At 40.6% G+C, this 20,324-nt stretch overlaps 1 protein-coding gene across 1 annotated transcript in view; it reads left to right on the top strand.

Annotated features, from left to right (window-relative positions):
• The first annotated feature begins 1,140 nt into the window (after positions 1 to 1,140).
• LOC140365747 (metabotropic glutamate receptor 4-like) overlaps positions 1,141 to 20,324 on the top strand; it is a 196,163-nt gene continuing 176,979 nt past the window's right edge. The window contains exon 1 of the mRNA XM_072452308.1: positions 1,141 to 1,862. The gene's annotated coding sequence lies outside the window, so the exon portion shown is untranslated. The remainder of the gene's footprint in view (positions 1,863 to 20,324) is intronic.

Below are 20,324 nucleotides of genomic sequence, written 5' to 3'. Positions count from 1 at the left end.
ACTATTTCCTCCAAAGCTTTTTCTTTTTTCTTTTTTTGTGCCTGTAGGCTTTATTGACAGGAAAGTAGTGTGAAAAGGGGGATGAGAAAGAAGGGAAGACATGCAGTAAATAGTTAGAGTCAGAAATCGAACTCATGACACTCCAGTCGACCGCACCTGGAGCCAGGCCTTAACCACTCGACCACCGAACAGCACTCGGAGCTTTTTCTAAAATTAGAAAATTAATCAATCCCCCGCCTTCCTTTCGCTCTCACTCTGCCCCCCATCAAGGCCTCACCTTCCCCTGTACATGTGTTTTTTTTAAGCTATAGTTCACTAAAAGAACTAATTGTCTGTTGTGCAATAATTCGACTTTTGAAACATCAGGAAGACTAAGTCTATAGTCTGTAGGAGCTATGTCTATTTTGTCTATTGTAAGATTTAGTTGATTAGTTGGGTATGTGTGTTTATGACAAATTAAGTAACTAATTTTGTTTTTTATATTTTTTATATTTTGTTTGTGTTTTTGCTATGTTAATATTTCTCATATGTTGCTTAATTGTTTATTTTAATCTATTGTTTGTCTTAGCATATTTTTGTTTGCATTTGGTTTAGTCCATGGGCACCTTAGGTACAAAGGCCATCAGTTCAGGCTTTTGAAGGCAGCAAGTTCATGTTTTTCTAGTTGTTTGCCTGAAAATACGTGGAATAAAACCCTTACAACTTAGTTTTGTTTGAACTTTCGCTTTGTACTGCGTAAAACCACACACCCATAGTACTCCACAGTGATTATTTGTGTTATGTTTAGTCTTACGTTTGAGGGTTAAGTTTTTTTACAGCGTATTTCATTATGTAGTAACAACAACAACAACATAACAGTTCCATTATCCTTTCTTGTGGGAGCGGAGATAAAGCAGACGCGCATCCTCAGTCATGGTTCTCTCTCACACTTCACAAAGATGTGAAAGTGAAAGGGGTGAAACCAAAGAAGGATACACACTATAGGGGGAGAAAAAACACCACAGCTCGAGTTCGCACTCGGTGTTTCGACTCAGTTCGTTCGTCACGGTTTACGCACAGGTTTCAGTGCGAACATGCGGCACTGCTCATACCCCCGCACATCGGTAACGCCACGCACTGGATATGAGCACTGTGGGCTGTTGTAGACGTCGTGAAAACTTGATAAACAATGCGCTTTGATTGTGTTCTCTCTGCGGGGATTTGCGCACCATTGCTCTATGTTGAAACGTGCCTTTAAGAGTTTAACCTGCTGTGCTCCTAAACTCAACAAAGTGTATTAATACAGTAATTCAAAGAGGAATCAAATTTGATGCATTTATATGACACATTTAACGCTGGGCATTGACACGCTGCATTGTGCCCTCTACACACATATTTCCTCTATTCATTGATGCTGCATTTCTCCCCGTTATAGGCGCAGCGCCGCGATGCATCTAACATCAATCACGTCTTGCACAGAGCAAAGCGCACAGTCTCGCGTCTATCAGCTGGAAAGTGCTCCATCTCTCGCTCTCTTGCTCGCTCTCACTCTCTCGGGTGTGGGATACGCACTCTAACATCAAATCAATTCGTATCCTTTCTTCACAGTGTATTAGTCTTTATTAGTCCTTTCATTTTTTCAATCTAAAGTTTCAGCGGTGGACTTTTCAGCACCACTTTTCCGTGGACAGCGTTCAGCGAGTGGCAGCGCGACGCAGCCCCGGATTCCTCTTTGGATAATATTCACTAACAATGTTTAGATGGTGAGTAGCAACTGAAGCAGGGGGCGGAATTCTTGTACGAAAAGTTCACAAGGCACGCCTTGTGCTTTGGATTTGGATATCACTTCTACTGACAAGCAGCAGAATCACGAATGGAGAGCGGTAAGTGCAGCCTCCTTTGAAAAAAAAAAACTACTAAAGTCCTTTCGGTTAATTGAGCGTTACAATGATGACAATTGAGTATTTCAACACACTGTTTATTTCCACATTGTATACATATCATCGTTTGTGCACGTTGTGTAGAGAATATACCTACCCAGCGTTAAGAAGTGCAACGCCCTGGAATAGGTGCATTGATTGTTCTTACGCGTCAGGCGCAGCGTTTCGTGCACGGAGCTGTGTGCCTCTCTACGCTGCAACGACAGGTCTCTCCAAAATATGACTCATTGTATAAAAACTGTTGCAACGTGCGTTTTTTCCCCCCCTGTTACAATGGCTCAGTCACTCAAAGCGCAGATAAGATGGAAACCACTGACAACACTGCCTTTATCTGGGTTACATCCAGGGTGGAAGAGACCGACCGTAACAGTCGCGCATTCTTTCCCCGACCGCCCACACGTTCATCCCCCCCAGCCCTGGATGTAGTTGAGTCGTACAAAGGGAGCACCCCAACTGGCTGGCGACGTGGGTACAGAGCTTGTGTTGTAAGCTGTGTAAAATGTAGATATTCGATAGTGTAAAGTGCAGAAGATGCGCATCATTGGAGACAGGAAGTGTTAGAATCGCTGTTGTTTGTCCCCCTGAGCTAACTTTAAAAGGCGTGCACACAGCTGTAAGTTTGGTATAGCGTTGACAGTGACACGTGTGTATTATTCTCTCTTGACATAAGGTGTTAGGCACTATCCTAGCAGTGTCCACTTAAGTATTGTCTCTGACCCAACTAATTGTCCTGGAGTAGAAAAATAACGTTCATCACGATTGGGGAATCTGCTGACAAAGCGCAATTTTGGAAGCTTTTGACAGCAACATCAACATTCAACTCATGTCATTTTAAGGTTTTCTGTTGCATAATTGTTTGCCACTAGATGGAGTAGTAAGCAGGACCCGCAGACGTAATAGCAGGTTACTTCACCATTTAGATTGTCTTCAGAGCTGTTATTCACCCTTTTGGGATTTGTAGCCTATGTTCCTGTTATGTCATGTCATATTCTGGTGATAAATTCTTGTAAAATGCAGGCCCTGAAGCGTCTCACACACAAAGGCTGTTACCTTTCATTGAGCCATGACATCTTTTGTATAAACACTGTAGTCATGACATAGAGAGGTTGATAAACTATTGCTTATGTTATTGTACAGAGAGTAGCACAAAATATGAATATTTATGCACTATCAATATATCTGGTCTTCAAATAATTGTCCCAGCAAAGCAATTTCCCCAGTCCTTTAATAAATGGAGAGTAAATTCTTATCTCTCCTAATATGATTTTAGATGATCTACTCTCTTGTTGTCAAATCTTTTTCATTTTGATCATTTTGACGTGGTTAGACTTTGCTTGCCTCCCATTGAATCATATGTTGACCCGGTGATTATTTAATTATTGTAAATAGATTTGACAAAACATAAACATAGAAAGAATATACATCCAGACAAAAAGTAAAGGTTTACAAAAAATCTGCGATTTGAAGAATATTCATCTCTGCAGTAATTATCCAGAGGGCAGAATGTCTTGTTTATTATTGTTATCCCAGGTGGTGACCTTTTCAGCCAGCACTGTAAAATCACTTTGAAAGAGACACATGCATATGGTCCCAGCAATAGACAGATAATAAATCACCAAACTACCATTTTCATTGTATTCTATTTAAATAGTTTGTTTGTGGACACTGCTGCTAAGCTTGTTTTAGGATCTATTTAAGTGAGCTTGATTAAAAGTTTTAGTTTAATATTAAATTACCATGTGAGCATAATTTGGTTTTAGACATAAAAGAGCATTATTTAACCTTTCTGGTGGAGGGTCTACCACCTTTGAATGAATGTTTTGGCATTTAACTTATTTATCTTGCATTTACTTTGTAAATTAATGCATTTTTGGGTTTTCCCATAAGAATATAATGTAAAAGTAGAACGTTTTGACAAAAATGAGGCTGATGCACGCTGCATGTAATAATAAAGCATTGTATTTCTTGTCAAGCCGGAAGAAAGAGCCAAGAAAGAGCCCAGTTTCCCCAGTTCACCATCTGAAACTGATGGTGAATTGATGGTCACCTGCTTGTCTCAGTTTCATTATGTACCTTTGCATTTAGAAGCTTAGTTTAGTCCTGATCCTTTGTTTGATCATGGCTTGGTTCAGCATCGACTCCAATCTTAGTAATTTAATAGACATGGTTTATTGGTTTAATTTGCACTTTGTTCTTTCACGCTGTTTGTTCAAACCCAATTCTGACCATTGCTTGTATTTTGAAGTGAAACATAATGTCAAAAGATTGAGAATCAAATGCATGCACACAAATAGAAAAGACAGCTTTATTCCCCCTTCTCACCACAAGCCATATTAACAGGGTCAGAGATTAGCTTTGTGCTATCTTAGCGAGGTGATGATTACAGCCCAAATATGCCATTGTCTGCAATCCGTACAAACCTATACAGCCAAGGGGGGAACTGCTTCTCATATCAGACAGTAATTATGTGAAAACTCTGACACAGCAAAAAGCCAGATTTTAATTCAATCTTGTTGAAGCATTTGTGGTCCCACGAGATAGAATTAATGTCTTAGATTGGTGGGGCTAGTCGTTGTTTCGCTGTTCATTTCAATGACAGATAGCCTATGTGAATCCAGCGCCCCTATACGAAATCTTTCACCCCCAGAGAGCGATTGGCTAGGCTTTTGCTTTGCCAAGATTGCATGTTGGAGCAAGTGAGAGGATAAGCTACTGGGGACATTTAACCAGCCTTACACTTACTTTTCCCCAAGCCTTGCCTGGCTTATCTTGTCTTCTGACTTAGTTCAGAAAGCGCAAACTTGGCAGAAAACCCACCTGCCTGACCTGCGCCCTTTCATATGTCATGGGCCAACAGGGAGTATTGTTGGAAGGCTTAGAATAAAACAAGCAATAATTGTAGGCAGGAGATGCAATTTGGTACATTTATGCCAGTTATTAGGGTTTGTATTAAAGTGCATACGGCAGGTTTTAATCATGTTTTTCTAATTATTACATAGTTTAGGATTGGAATGGTGGCAAGTATTTATCATAGTTTTACATCTGTCTAGTTGCAATTCATGATTACAATTTTTGAAATGGAGTTCTGAAACTGAATACCTCTGTCTGTGTCATCAATAAGCGACATAAAAATGAGGATAATGTTTGAATGCTATGGACACTATTTTCTGACAGTTTAAATAGTCATTTAACAAAATAAAGGTGTTGTGTTGTATTATTATTTGTCAAATTATTAACTTATGTAGTATAGATTTTGGTCCTTGTTTACAGAATGGTTGCTTGGTAACAGTTGTTGAATTCCTCTACCTCTGCTGCTCATGTTCAACCAGGAAGTACAATATAAACTTCACCTGTATTGTCAAAGTGGGAAAAAATAAGCATAAAAGTTAGATACATGTTAAATATAATCATGTTCACTATGTCTTACTGAAACATGTTAGTCTAACTTGTCTTATGTATTTCAAGCAAGCTTTTGCAATGTTTACTTGATTTTATGGTATTTATAATATTGTTTAAAAAATATATATATATTTTGCTGATTTGCTGGATTTTCTTTCGCCCTTTTCTCCTTGTTTTTGCAGCTCTTTGGAAATGTTTATTAAATATGCTGTATAAACAGAGTGCACTTAATATCAGCCCAGCTGTAAATAAAAATAACAATGCCTCACCCATTATTTATTTCATTCACTTCTCTACTGCGCAAACGACACTAAAAACTGGAGCATGCATTCAACCTGCCAATCATTTCATTTCATAGCCCTGTATTTGTGTATTTCTGCTTTCACATATAGGACTGGGTAACATGGTGATTGTAATGTGACATTTTGCTATTTTGGTGAAATTCTTATCATGATTCACACTTTCTGTTAAATGCAGCTCTATACTCAAACACAGACACTTTTCCACAGCCACTCCTCTTATTGGTCAGTGAGCGAAAAGTGTATTTAACCACAGTGAAATGTGGACTTATAAGATTACTTTATTTACAATGTCCCACAGTATGTCCTTAAACTCCTTGAACATAAGCAGATTACGCCACCAGGTGAAGTTACGGGTCAGATCTGTGGAGAAGTGACCCTGCACACTTAATTAGCACTCAAACACAAGACAGATACATTTAATGCCATACTGAGGAACATTCCAGACAAGATAGTGACGCACCCTCCTTCAGAAAAGTGCACCTTTAAGTTATTTTCCTTCTCCCTTATGCTTTCAGGACCACATGACTTATTATCAACTTGCATAAATTAATTTCTATCTTGCATTGGCACCCCTATCAAATGACTCGAAACTAAATATGAGTGATCAAAGATTTTCTGTGAGAGGAAAGGCTTGATCCTGTTTTGTGGTCTATGGAGACGTGTTGGGCTTTACGTGTCTTTGCAATGTAGCGGAAAGTAAGACCGCAATAAACAAACGCTCCTAAAACAGAGCGCCAGTGAATTCCCAGTAGACTCTCCTCAGTTATTCCCTTTACCAAGGCTTTTGCTGGGGATTGTGTATTGTGGTGCTCTGTGTGTGTGTGTGTGTGTGTGTGTGTGTGTGTGTCTGCACAGACCCAGGTTCCACATTCATTCTCCTCTCTGTAGACGCCATCTGCTAAGGCAAAAGCCTTTCCAAACAATACCATTGCAAAGAGGAAATTAAAAACATGGCTACACTACAAACATAGAAGTATCAAGCAGTGGAAAATAAGCAGGTCAGCTGATGTCGAAAGGATAACAGCAAAGAAAGGGAAATGTAAGGGTTATGGGCAGAAGGAGCTGAGGAGGAAGATCAGGCAGGCTGAGGCCGGCTACAAGAGGAGGATGGAGGAGCAGCTGCAGCAAAAGAACATTCAGGGAGTGTGGAGGAGCCTGAAAACCATCTCAGGCTTCAAAATCCCCCCTGCCCAGACAGAGGGGGATCTACAGTGGGTGAATGATTTAAATGCTCACGTCTTGAGGTTTGATCGGTCACCCGCCCCTCCCCCTGCACAGCTGCATGCTCCCTCTTCCACAGCTGGACAATGCCCTGCATCTGTTCCTCTTCGCTTATCTGCCCCGGACCATCAGCTCCCCACTTCGCCTGGACTCACCCATCCCCCCAGCACACGGTCCCCCTGCCAACCACTGACTGTCACAGCAGCACAGGTGAGGAGTGAGCTGAAGAGGATTAAAGTGAGGAAGGCAGCAGGACCTGATGGCATCAGCCCCAGGCTCCTTAAGTCCTGCGCAGATGAACTGTGTGGAGTTATGGAGCATGTCTTCAACATGAGCCTGAAGCTGAGGGTGGTACCACAGGTCTGGAAGACCTCCTGTCTGGTACCTGTGCCTAAGACACCGCGCCCCAAAGACCTCAACAGCTTCAGGCCAGTGGCTCTCACGTCCCACCTGATGAAGACACTGGAGCGGCTGGTCCTGGACCACCTCCGCTCCACCGTGAGCTCAGCCATGGACCCGCTGCAGTTTGCATATCGGTCTGGCATCGGAGTGGAGGACGCCGTCATCTCCCTGCTGCACCGCTCCCTCTCTCACCTGGAAAAGCCTGGCAGCTCTGTGAGGATCCTGTTCTTCGATCTCTCCAGTGCCTTCAACACCATCCAGCCGCTGCTCCTGAGGGACAAGCTGGAGACGGCTGGTGTGGAGTATGACCTGGCAGAGTGGATCCTGGACTACCTCACAGACCGACCCAAGTTTGTGAGAGCCCGGAACTGTGTGTCTGACACTCGGACCTGCAGTGTGGGGGCGCCCCAGGGCACTGTCCTCGCGCCCTTTCTCTTCACCCTTTACACTGCAGACTTCAGACATGACACGGACAGCTGTGTCCTGCAGAAGTTCTCTGACGACTCTGCCATCATCGGACTCATTACGGACGACGATGACGCGGAGTACAGAGGACTGGCGCAGGACTTTGTGGACTGGTGTCAGCGGAACCACCTCCTCATCAACGCGGGGAAGACCAAGGAGATGGTGGTGGATTTCCGCAGACGCCACCCCACTGCCCCCTCACCAGTGAACATCCAGGGACGGGACATTGAGAGAGTGGACTCATACAAGTACCTGGGTGTTCATCTGAACCACAAACTGGACTGGACTCATAACACAGACGCACTGTACAGAAAGAGCCAGAGTCGGCTCTACCTCCTGAGGAGACTCAGGTCTTTTGGAGTGACAGGGCCACTCCTGAAGACCTTCTACGACTCTGTGGTGGCATCGGCCCTCCTGTACGGTGTGGCCTGCTGGAGCAGCAGCATCACAGAGAGGGAGAGGAGGAAGCTGGACAGAGTCATCAAGAAGTCCAGCTCCGTCCTGGGCTGTGCTCTGGACTCGGTGCAGGAGGTGGGGGACAGGAGGGTCCTGGCTAGATTCACATCTATGCTGGACCATGAGTGTCACCCCCTGCAGGACACTCTGTCCGCTCTGGAGAGCAGCTTCAGTGAGAGACTGATCCACCCTCGATGTGCGAAGGAAAGGTTCCGTAGGTCTTTCCTTCCTGCTGCTGTCAGACTTTATAACAAAAACTGTTAGTACTGAACACTCGCAATACTGACCTAACCTAATACTGATGTGCAATTCTGTCATATATGCAATTGCTGTTGGAATTCATGTGCAATTCATGTAAAATTCATGTGCAATCTATGTGCTGTCGTGACACATATTCATGTGCAATTACTGTCGTGATCACATGCAATGGTATTTATGTATTTATTTATTTATTTGTCTATGGGAGTTTTTTATTTATTTATAGGAGATCTTCTACTGAAAGTGTTTTTCAGACTTCCTATAAGTGATCTGTTCTTCTGTATCTATCTCTGTATCTACCTGCGTTGCACCAATGAAATTTCCCCATGTGGGACAATAAAGGAATATCTTATCTTATCTTATCTTATGTTTAGTTCACACAGTTACCCCTCCTAAAATAATTCTAAAGGGTTTTTCCAATTGCCAAAGTAGGTTGTTGTGGTTGTTGTCGTCATCGTCGTCGTCGTCGTCATTTACTTGGGGTACTCTGGGATGCTTACGTCAAGAAACATGTTAACACCAAACAAGAAATGCAAAGGTAAATAAACAAACAAAATGAACAGTTTCATGGACGAGCTTGACGAGGCGTGAACATCGGCAAAGTCAGGGGTTTATGTGCGTTTGATCAGGATATATGTATATGTAGTGTTATAAAATGCGTGGTAGAGTAAAGCAAATAATAAAAGAGTGCAAGTGACCGGCTGGAATCCGAATAGGCGAGCGCAAGCATTTAAAGACACGGAATGTCACAAGACTGCAACTCCCTCCGCGCATAAGAAAATAAGAAACCCACACGGCAATATCGTGAAGCTATGACAATAGCTTGTCCAATTATATATTAGTACAAAATATCAATATTAATATGTCATTATAGCATCCTATCTAAAGGGTATGGGCTTATTATTGAACATGGTTGACAAATGACAAATGCCCTTTTTCAGATATTTAGTTTAAGATATGTCTTGAATTCTGTTCTTTTATAAATGTCTTTTATTTTAATGCACACTTTGCACACACACTCTTTTTCTATAATGTAATGCAATCCACACTCCCAATAGGTCCAGTAGATCAAGATATCCAGTGAGAGAGTCCTATTCTTAGTTTATGGATAAGAATGTAATGTTTGTCCTTGTAACAGGATACTGCGGCATGTAGAAATGCACTCTATTATTTCACGAGGAGGTAAATATAGAACAATGCAACAGGTTTTTGAATCTTCAAATTGCCTTTTAATGTCGGCAGTGCATCTTATACTGTCATCTGCAACCAAATATTGACCGACCACTGCAGATCCAATGCAGAGTGCGCGTTCTGGCGATCGTTCATTTGAAAATAAGAATTGAATTTTGAATGAACAACAATAGGAAACAAAGGACACGGTGGTAGTTTGTCAGGGTGTACGGCTTGTAACAAAACATGGAAATTCCTTCCAGGTTATTATTGTGTGAAATGGACTGTGAAATGAGTGCACTTAACATCGGCAGTGCATTACACAATATGTTACACCGGTACACCACTACATTCTTTTCTTTTTTCTTTTTTTTTTACATTCAATTTTGTCAAGGTCTTTTATCTTGACATAAGTCTGAGATTAATATAGATGATGCAAACCCCAAGCTCAAATATAGACGCATCAGTTCATCGGCTTTTGTATGGGGTATGCATTCAGCTTGTGTAAAACCAGGGAACATTTTTACTTCTTTTCACCTCACTATTCTTGGCTCCAGTACTTTAGGTGGGTCGGGCTGCACTGGTACTTTACTTACTCAGTACCACCATTTCTAAAAATGCTCCTTTTGAGTAGCACCACCTCTTGGCAGCTGAAACGAGCAGGCAATGTCATCTGTATTCTGGTGAATTTTGTGAGTGTTTTTTTTTAAATATTTTTCTAATAACTAAGGTCTGTAATTGCATTGTCAGAGTGCCCACTGGTGAAGGGTGCTGTAGAGTAATAAATAAATAAAATAGTGCATAAATAAATAAATGCTTATGTAGTATTAATATTATTTTATCATTTGCTTTAAATCAATTACGTCTATTAATTTTAAATCAGTCACATTAGGCTCATGTCCAAACATTTCTGTGTCAAACTACATCAGTTCTAAGCTGTATTTATTTTAAGTTTTCCATATAGTGTGGATCAACCAATCACAGCCCTCGCGGCCCACGCCACCTCGACGTGAGGTGACTTTAGGACGTATGAGCATGAACACGGCACGTACATGGTACGCCATGAGCCACAAGCTTTCTGATTGGCTGCCGTGTGCATCTGGAAGGTGATTTGACGGTGGACTAGATACATCAGCAAAAAAAATTTAGTGGTACGCTACACCACTGTTTTTTTCAACTCACATATTTCAAATCATATTTACTAAAAACTGCTCAGAACTGTTGAGGTTTGACACAGAAATGTTTGAATATGTTTTTTGTGCTAATAAATCTATAAATGCAAAATAAAATAAGTCAATTCAACGCACCTGAACCTTGATAAGCTCTGCAGAAGCTTGAATGGTTCAGGTCTGCGTGAGCATGTGACTGACTGTGTTGACAGAAAACAATTCACCTTATTACACCCCGCCCACTTTTGCTTCTTTTTGCCACGGATCGGCGTTTCCATTGAATTGGCACTTCTCGTCGAGCGGGATCTCCATTCATTCCAGACAAATTTTAATATCAAAAAATGCTAAATTATTGTCGGCCTACACATTGTGGCAATAATTAGAAAAGCACAATTCACTGATATGAGGTCAGAGTGGACAATAATATGAGTTAAAAAACATTTGCACAAAAAATATAGTAATGTTACATGTCAAACATATAGGAATCCCAAAAAATAAAGTGTTTCCCAAAGCTAATTGGGAACCACTGCTAATTGAAATTGCATCTGCGTTTTTTGAATGGCTTAGTGTGTTATTTTACCTAATTTCGGTAAAATGTACTGTCTCCAATCAAATAATATATTAAATAAATGAAATATAAAATTTTAAAATTGCATCTCCCAAGTCATCTCGCAACCCACAGCATAAACCCTGGGGTACCGGTAACCATGCAACCAAGTAGACATCTATAATAATTTTAAATTGTAAAACTTTCAAAATTAAGTTGATCTGTAGTTATTTTGTAGTTTGTTGTGTTATCCGACCCAAATTCACTAAAACTCTAATAAATTGAACAAATCAAGGATTCTAGCTTCTAAATAAATGTGGAACTAAACATGTGGTGTGTCTTGCACATCGGGCTTCTCTCCTTGTAACACACACTGTTAAGTCAGCTCCAATGGTGACTCGCTGTGAAGGAGCTGATCTAATACGACACTTCAGTCACTGCTCGCTCCGTTTCGGACAATGTGGCGGCTCCTTCACGTGCAGTGCGTAGGAAAAGGAACGCCTCGCCGCTAAAATGATCCCAGTAGATTGATTTGAGTAAAATGTCCAATGTTCATGTGACCCAAAAGTCAACAATGCACTGATTCCTTTGGTGGCCTGAAAACTGTTTTTTAGTCTTTGTAGATTCTACACACAAAAGAAGTTTTACACTGTAGAACACAAAGTAAGTTCTACCCTACAGAACAAGGATGTCCAAACCTTTTTCACAAGGGCTGCATTTTGAAACTTATGCGGAGCAGAGGGCCACAAACAAACCGACAATGTCGAATTTGTCGAATGATAAAGTGAATCATTCGAAATGTTGCTTTTGACATCGTATCAACGAGCCTCCACACCTTTAATATGACTTAGAACATTAAAATTAGGTTGGTATAAGATCAAAATGATTGCATTTTTCCAATTTTACAGCAAAAAGTACTACTTTTGTTGTTTGGAGCAACCAGCTGGAGGGCCAACCAAAATTGGTCTATGGGCCTTTGCTAACATGAGGCTAAATGACAACAGTTTGTAAACACAGGACACCTAACGTCAAATGAGGTTCAGAAGCGATGCATGCACGCGCTTAAGCTGAGCTAAAGCAACGCAGGAGCTAAGTAATTCGTCTCCTAAATGTAAGACTGAATTTTATTATGGGCCCATTTCACAAAACCGACCGGCTAGTTCCGGTTGCTTTAAAACTGCAGAACTCCGCTTTCTGCTCCATTAATTCCCTATGGGAAATTAGCCAGTTTAGATAAAATAAATAAATAAATCAACCCAAATCGCAGCACGAGTTACTGATGGGTAATCACAGGTAGCAGCATGATCTTTATGCAAGTAAATACTTCAGCTGGGGACATCTTCATGTTCATAAATGTAAGTGATTTTGTCTCTAAGCTAATGCTAACATGCAATAAATGTAATAGATAATGTTAAAATAACACAATGAACTGAACTAACTTGTTTACAAAAATACTCAACTGTACATTCTATGTATCAGGTGTGTCTGTTTTATAGTTAATGTATGTAAGTTAACTTAATGTATGCTAGCTTTTAGCTTTGAGACATACACACATACTTTTATAAAAGTGTTCTTTTTCATGGCCGAGATTATGCTTTTTCATGGCCGAGATTATGCTGATATTTGACTACAGCTGTAACTTCTGCTCAGGCCCAGCTCCGGCTGCTGTAAAACTGTGTCCCACCACCACAGACGTGTAGTTTGGACTGTAAATTTGTTCTGAGGTGCTGTTCATCAGAGCAGAGATAGCCATATTTGCAGTGTGCTGAGTGTCGTGACACTGAAATATTGATTGTGAAACCATGTGCAGCGGTTTAATGGCAATGGTCCCCAAACTGGGTTAGGCTCCAGATTAAGCATGTTTATACACAGTAGATGGAAGATATAAACCCTAAATTGCATAAAAATGTCTAAAGTCACAAAACATGTCATTTTTACTGATGTTATCATAGTTGACAACGGAAAATGATGGTACCGGCACTTAAAGCACTGCTTGGCTCCTTGTTTGTATTTTGCAATACAGTATTTCTGTCTATTTCAGTTGCCATCAGTTGCTTCCATAGTCATGAGCTCTCGTTCACTGTGGAACTCCTCGAGGTTTCTACTTTTTCCCAAAGAGGGTTGGTAGTTTTTCCTGGCCGAGAAGGAGGGTCTAAGGATTGGGGAGCGTGGGACATTTGACTTAAGAACACGGGATGCTGGGACATTGTTAAGTCCCTATGACCATTGTTTATCATCTGTTTTTTCACTGTCACCCCTTGAGGCAAAGTTATGATTTTGGCTGCTACAACAATCATATTAATTAAATTCGTCACAGGTTCGTTTTATCTTCAGTGAAAAATGGACAGTCCAAAACAGTGCTTTTTATTTACACCCAGTCCCAAAACAGTGGTAAAATATTTACAGTGAAAAAAATTACGGCTATCAATAAAAGTATATACAGGAATCCTTTTAAACCCTCTAGCCCCTTCCCTGGGCAAACCAATTAACAAAAGATAGGGATGAAACACAAAAATCGCATAAATCAACACAAATCCCCCAAAATCATATTGCCCCTTTCTCTTAAAATTAAGTCTCCATTAGGGATGTCCCGATCAGGTTTTTTTTGGCCCCGATCCGATTCTGAATCATCTGATTTTGAGTATCTGCCGATACCGAGTCCCGATCCAATACTTTCGTAACACATTTAAAAAATGCACAAATGCAGCATAAACAGGTTGTCCCCAGTTTTTATTTTATTTCTTAACACTTAAATAGTGCACCTTTCTTTGAGGTAGCTTGAATAAGAAATAATAATGCAACATTTGAATTAAATGAAATTAGCAGCTCAACTTAAAATACCCTACAGGTATGTAAACAAATAAGCAAAGTGTATTATTATTATGATTATACGGACATGAGATCAAATATTGGGTCATTTAATTTTCTTATTTAAACTTTTGGTATTACATACTATAGTTTTCTAAATGGTTTGAGTAATAAATAAAAGTGTATAATAATGCAAAAATAAAAAAATAAAATAAATTATACGGAGATGAGAGACTTCTACTGCGGTTTTCATGTCTAATAATAAGCTTGAAATGTATAGCGCTGATCAAACTAATGTTACATTCTAGCCCTGCCCAGTCATCTCCTGACCGTAGTACAGAGGCTGAGCAGGCATATGACAGAGAGCAGCGGCAGACACACGCGCACCCCGAAAACACAACGAAAAACACCAACCCACAATGCCCCCCTCTCCCCAGCCAGGCTGGTAACACTAATAAGAGTAAAAGGTATATCCGATCACAGATTGGGACGCAACATCCGATTTCGATCAAATCTGAAACAACGTGATCGGGCCAGATTTCCGATCACGTGATCGGATCGTGACATCCCTAGTCTCCATAGCCCACACGGCTCAGACATTAAAAACACAGGAAACAATAATACATAACAAAAACACACATTTCAACGAAATGTTCAAGTCCTCTGGTCACGTGACCAGACCTTGCGCTTTAAACCGCGCCTCGGCAGTGCCTCTGGTTGGCCCTCAGGAGGCAACGGCAGCAGCAGGAGGTGAGTGTGGTGCAGGCGCCGAGTGCGCACCCTCGAACGCTCTACAGCAGGGAAAAGTGTCCGGGCAGTGGGGAAAGGGAGTGTCTATAGCCGCAGCGCGCGGCCGAAACTGCTAGGCTATTTCGTGCCGCGGCTCCTGAAACTGCTGGGCTATTTGGTTAGGGTTAGGGTTAGGGTTAGCCATGAGGCTATATGGCCTGAAACTGCTGGGCTATTTGACCTCTCTGTAGCCACGGCCGTGGGGAAACAGTTCTGGGAAGTGAAGGATCATGATACAGTTAACAGAGCTCCGCAAATGCAAAGAGTGCACCACACCAGCTCTGTGCGCGGCACTCTCGGGCCCGCTGGAGGCTGGAAGGCACGGCGGGTGGAGAAATGACGGGGCGGTTAGGACGCACTGTCACAATTTAATTTAATTGAATGTCTCGATTGACTCACTTTGGAGCGTATTGGCACAGTGCGGAAGTGCTAGCCTGTTGAAGGGGTCCAAAGGGAGACATGAGTGGTACTACCTCCCAGAGCCAAATGATTGGACAAGAGAGAATGGAGGTTGAAAATGAAACAAAAATAGCAGAAATAAATACAAGCATATCATTCCCCACCAAACGCTGACACTGGTGATGTAATTAATTAATATTTTTATGAATTGCTAAACTTATGAAGAAAAACTAGGCTATGATTCAGGTACAATTTTGATTTAATTTATTAAGAAACATTTGTCATGTTTGGGTAATGTCAGCTGCTCACATTGCGATCCAGGACCTGTGCACAGAAATGCAGACTGCCATCAACAGAAGTGTTCGAGACGCTCCAAAGTGAACCGGTCTGAAAGACCAGGGCCATTCCAAACATGACAATCTGAGTGTTTTGTTTAGGGCTTCAAAGAGTGTCGATTGGGTTTTAAACAATTCTTGATATTAATATTGTATTCTTGATATTTTAGAAGATAATATTGAAGTGCATTCAATGAAATTGTTTTCATTATTTGATGCATATTCAATGATGAGGGTAACTCACTGGAATTTCAAGATCAGCATAACTCATTGACGGATCATCTTGTCTTGTTTTGCACACATATAGGTCAGGCATGCCTGACATCAATTAATTCTGTCAATGGTGCAAATATACTCAATATTTTATTTGATACTTAATAGTAAAGCCGGACATAAGTAGTCCATTGTCACATTCTGTTTTGCGGGGTTGCAACAGCTTTACCATTCTAGCACAAAATAACCAAGTTGAAGTTTAGAGGATTATAATTAACAGTGAAAGCCATTCCATAAATATTAGTGAATGGAACACTTGGCATGAGTTGTGTCTGGCTTGTAGACTATATGGCCAGGTTTCCATTGCACCAACTGCATTTTCAAAACTGAGCTCCAGTATAATTATTGCAGCCTCCAGAAGTCAGCCAAACACTGACTATGCCTCCTTAGCTCTGCAGTATAATGAAATGGACTTCTTCATCGATGCAAAAACCTAATGAAAAGAAAAAAGTATCAATGCACAACATTTCAAAAAGTTGTTCTATTATGCAGCTGAAATATAAATAGGTTGAAGGTTGTCTTTCAGCTTTAAATCTATTTGTATGTTAAGCTCTGTAAATGTTTTCTTTGTAAATAGAGAAATTTAAAGGCAATGGTATCAGCCTGCTGAAGTAAAGGATACCCGTTTACTCAGGCCCAGTGGCAAGGTAAGATTATTTGCAGTACATTTAGTACACAAAGTAATTCAAACAGTTTTGCAGATAATTAAAATAATATAACCAAGTAAAAACATTAAATACATAATTATAAATGCAGGGAAGGGGCTTTTTCAAACCCTGTAAAGTGCACTTGTTATATAGAAATAGTAGTACCCACTAAGATGGTTTATACGCAGTGCCCAGAATTTACACCCCTATCCAAGGTACATTCTCCCAAAGAAATGCAGTGAACTATAATACATACAGTTTACACAAATGACCACAATACATACACTACTGTTTACTATTGTTGCAGTCAGAATTTCAGATTTTTTATTGTTTTTATTTTACCTATTCAATTATACTTCCCATTTGTTATTTACTGATGAAGACACAGGTTGAAATACCAGTAGATGGTAAACATGGGGAATCAGCGTTTCAGTTTTTAAGATCTGAGACAGGCTTCTGCTCTAACAATGTTCAAATCAGAACCAAGAAACCAGAAACCTCTTCTCTTTTAGAAGTGCATTTTTTAATGATTATTTGTGTTTTTTATCTGTTTGTGTTCTGATTTCAATGCATAACCTCCTGTTGTGTAAAGCACTTTGAATACGTTGTGTACAAAATGTGCTCTACAAAAAACGTACCTGCTTTGCCTGGATAGACTGGAAATAGTGTTTAAAGCACGTTATTTATTTAATTATTTTGTATGAAGGTGGAGAAAACTGGATTTGTAAAAATGTCCATAATCATTCAAACGAATCAAATATTTTTTAGCTCTAAACTAGAAAAATGTGCTTCATCTTTCCTCCTGTCAACAAGCCTCTCCGAAGCACAGCGTCCTTTGCATTAATAAACTGGATTAACATATCGACCATTCCAACACACTTCATTTTCCCCTGCTTTAAAGCTGTACGTGCTGCGGAATATCAGCTCGAGACACTTGAGTTAAGATGAATCCAACTACTGTGACGACTGACAATTACGGTGATGTGACAGAGATGAGGAGCACTGGCATTTCCCTACAATCATTTCAGATCACAATCTCCTGCTTTTGAGTCGCACTTGTTTTAGTGTTTTCTGCTTTCACTGCTTCAATTGTTTGGCATCTGCATTATACAAACAGGTGTCGCGACAGCTCTAATGAAATAAAAACAGATTCTGTCCTCATCTGTGCAGTGCGAAAACTAATTGGTTGCATTGAGCTGTAGAAATTCAGACATTAATTAGAAAACAAAAGATTGAACATCCTGTGGAGCTATTACCTGGGATCCAATTTAGTTTAGTTTTATTATTTTAGACAGGGACAATGCACAATATACATTGACCTTATCAGGAGCGATGTATTGTATCGATCCCAGGACCTTCTTGCTGTGAAGCAAAAATGCTAACCGCTGCACTATCGTGCCACCAGAATATACACTTTTCAAATACTTTACAAAGAGTGGGTCTGGTCACCACGACCACTGTCACGCCTCAAGCCAAACTAAAACAGAACTGTGCACTCAAACTCATGAAACAAAAGAGTTCATTGGTCAGTTAGAACAAAAACACATATTTTGCCTATTGTAAGCAGTCTGGTTTGTTTTGATACGGACAGACTATATATGTCCCTAATTGACAATGCGTTGCCATGGTAACTGCCCTGTAGACATACCCTGTCCTCTCATTGCCGCTTGCAGCTGGACTCCCTAGTGCTTTCCCCGGGGCAACTCTATAGCTGTCAGACACATTAATGCCTCTTGTGGGTCTGTCTGCAGGCTAAATAATGAAATATCAATATTTTGAATGCACTATAAAATAACAGTTATGATACAGGTCTCTCAGTCGGGAGGATTTTAATTGCAACAGATGTAAAACTCCCTTTTTACCGTTTTCCCCACAAACTCACACAGGTGCTGAGGGGGTTTATATTGCCACAAAATGTCCGCAGTGCCATTAGCTCCTCAGGCAGTGTCCTCGAGACCAGTCTGTGCTTCTTTATTTTACCTGTTTGGTTCTGCTCTGGAGTGGAGCTGGGCTTGCTGTGATGAGATTAGCGTGATGCAGTTTCCAAAGAATCGAAAGGACATGAGAGGGGAGGGGCTTAATGGCTGCTATATGGTCCATCTGCGCTGGAATTTAATGTCTGTGGGCTTCGATGTACCGCTGTGATTCATTTAAGTTTGTAACGGCTGATTAAGATGTCAGTCCTGACTTTTTAACAAAGCGTGACAGGCTGACACTGAAGCTTGTTCTTTGTGGAGGACGTAGTTCATATTTTAGAACAAAACTAGTATTTTTTGCACCCATGTTGTATGTAAATGGAGCTGAATCTCTATAATCATGTAAAATTACAATGCTTACACTGTCTTGGTGAATTGAAATTTGCTCTATATAATTTGGAGGTCCAACACCTGCTTAGTTCTATGGAGATGTTATTGCTTTGCCAGGAATGTTTTACAGTGTAGCATCAAACATTTTGTTTTCTCTCAATAAACCCATAAACATCTTTTTTTAAATTTAATTACAGGCCTTTTTTTGTATTGCCCTGAAAGACATTCATTCTTGTGAGCGGGCTTCAGATCTGTCCCGTAACTTGGTCTGGTGACGCCACCTGCTTGTCTCCATGGACAAGTTAAATGCCACTTTTTACTTTGCCATTCCAGGCAAAGTAATAACATCTCCATGTAGTCAAGCAGGTGGCGGACCCCCCACCACATAAAAGCACATTTAATGGGGCTGTACTCAATTTTTTTCATGTAACAAAGTAACATTTATTTTTCTCCTGTAGAGACATATTCAGGTCAAAGCGTTTTCTCTGCCTCTACACTAAACAAAAATATAAATGCAACACTTTTGTCTTTTCTCCCATTTTTCAGGAGCTGAACTCAAAGATATAAAACATTGACTACATACACAAAAGACTAATTTCTCTCAAATATTGTTCACAAATCTTACTGAGCTACTGACGGCATGCTTATATTGCACAGGTGTGCCTTAGGCTGGCCACAATAAAAGGACACTCTGAAAGGTTCAGTTTTGCTTTATTGGACTCAGACTTGAACTCAGACTTGAACTTTAATAGCCACGTCAAATCAATAACATCAGCAGCTTCTTACCATCTAAAAAACATTGCCAAAATCAAAAATATAGTGTCAAAACCAGATTTAGAGAGACTTATCCATGCGTTTGTCTCCAGTAGATTAGACTACTGTAACGGCCTGCTCACTGGCCTCTCCAAACGAGCTGTAAAACAGCTGCAGTACATCCAGAACGCTGCTGCTCGGGTCCTGACTAGAACCAGGAAGTACCATCACATTAGTCCTGTTCTCAGGTCTCTGCACTGCCCCCTGTGGCTCAGAGAAGAGACTTTAAAGCAGCTCTGCTTGTGTACAAGTCTCTCCATGGCCTAGCACCAAAGTACATCTTAGATATGTTAGTGCTATATGAACCATCTCGGACTCTGAGGACCTCAGGGACCGGCCTCCTGCTGGTGCCCAGAGTCAGGACTAAACATGGGGAATCTGCGTTTCAGTTTTATGCAGCTAAAATCTGGAACAGTCTTCCTGAATATGTGAGACAGGTTCTACTCTGACAATGTTCAAATCTAAGCTAAAAACAGTTTTGTTTAGCTGCGCATATGACTGAAAGGATTTTTTCTTTGCACTCTTCTCTTTTGTTTGTGATTTTATTAGTTTAGACAATCACTTGGATTGATAATTTTTAATTCAGTTAATTTTATTGTATTTCTGTTTCTGTAATTTCTTTGTGATTTGAAAGCATTTTTCCTGC

Source organism: Eucyclogobius newberryi, unplaced genomic scaffold (assembly GCF_026437365.1).
Source record: "Eucyclogobius newberryi isolate DKJ021-1_F unplaced genomic scaffold, fEucNew1.0.hap1 SCAF_19, whole genome shotgun sequence".
NCBI lineage: Eukaryota > Metazoa > Chordata > Actinopteri > Gobiiformes > Gobiidae > Eucyclogobius > Eucyclogobius newberryi.
Note: the sequence above shows the minus strand (reverse complement) of the source record. Positions and strands in the feature narration are given on the sequence as shown.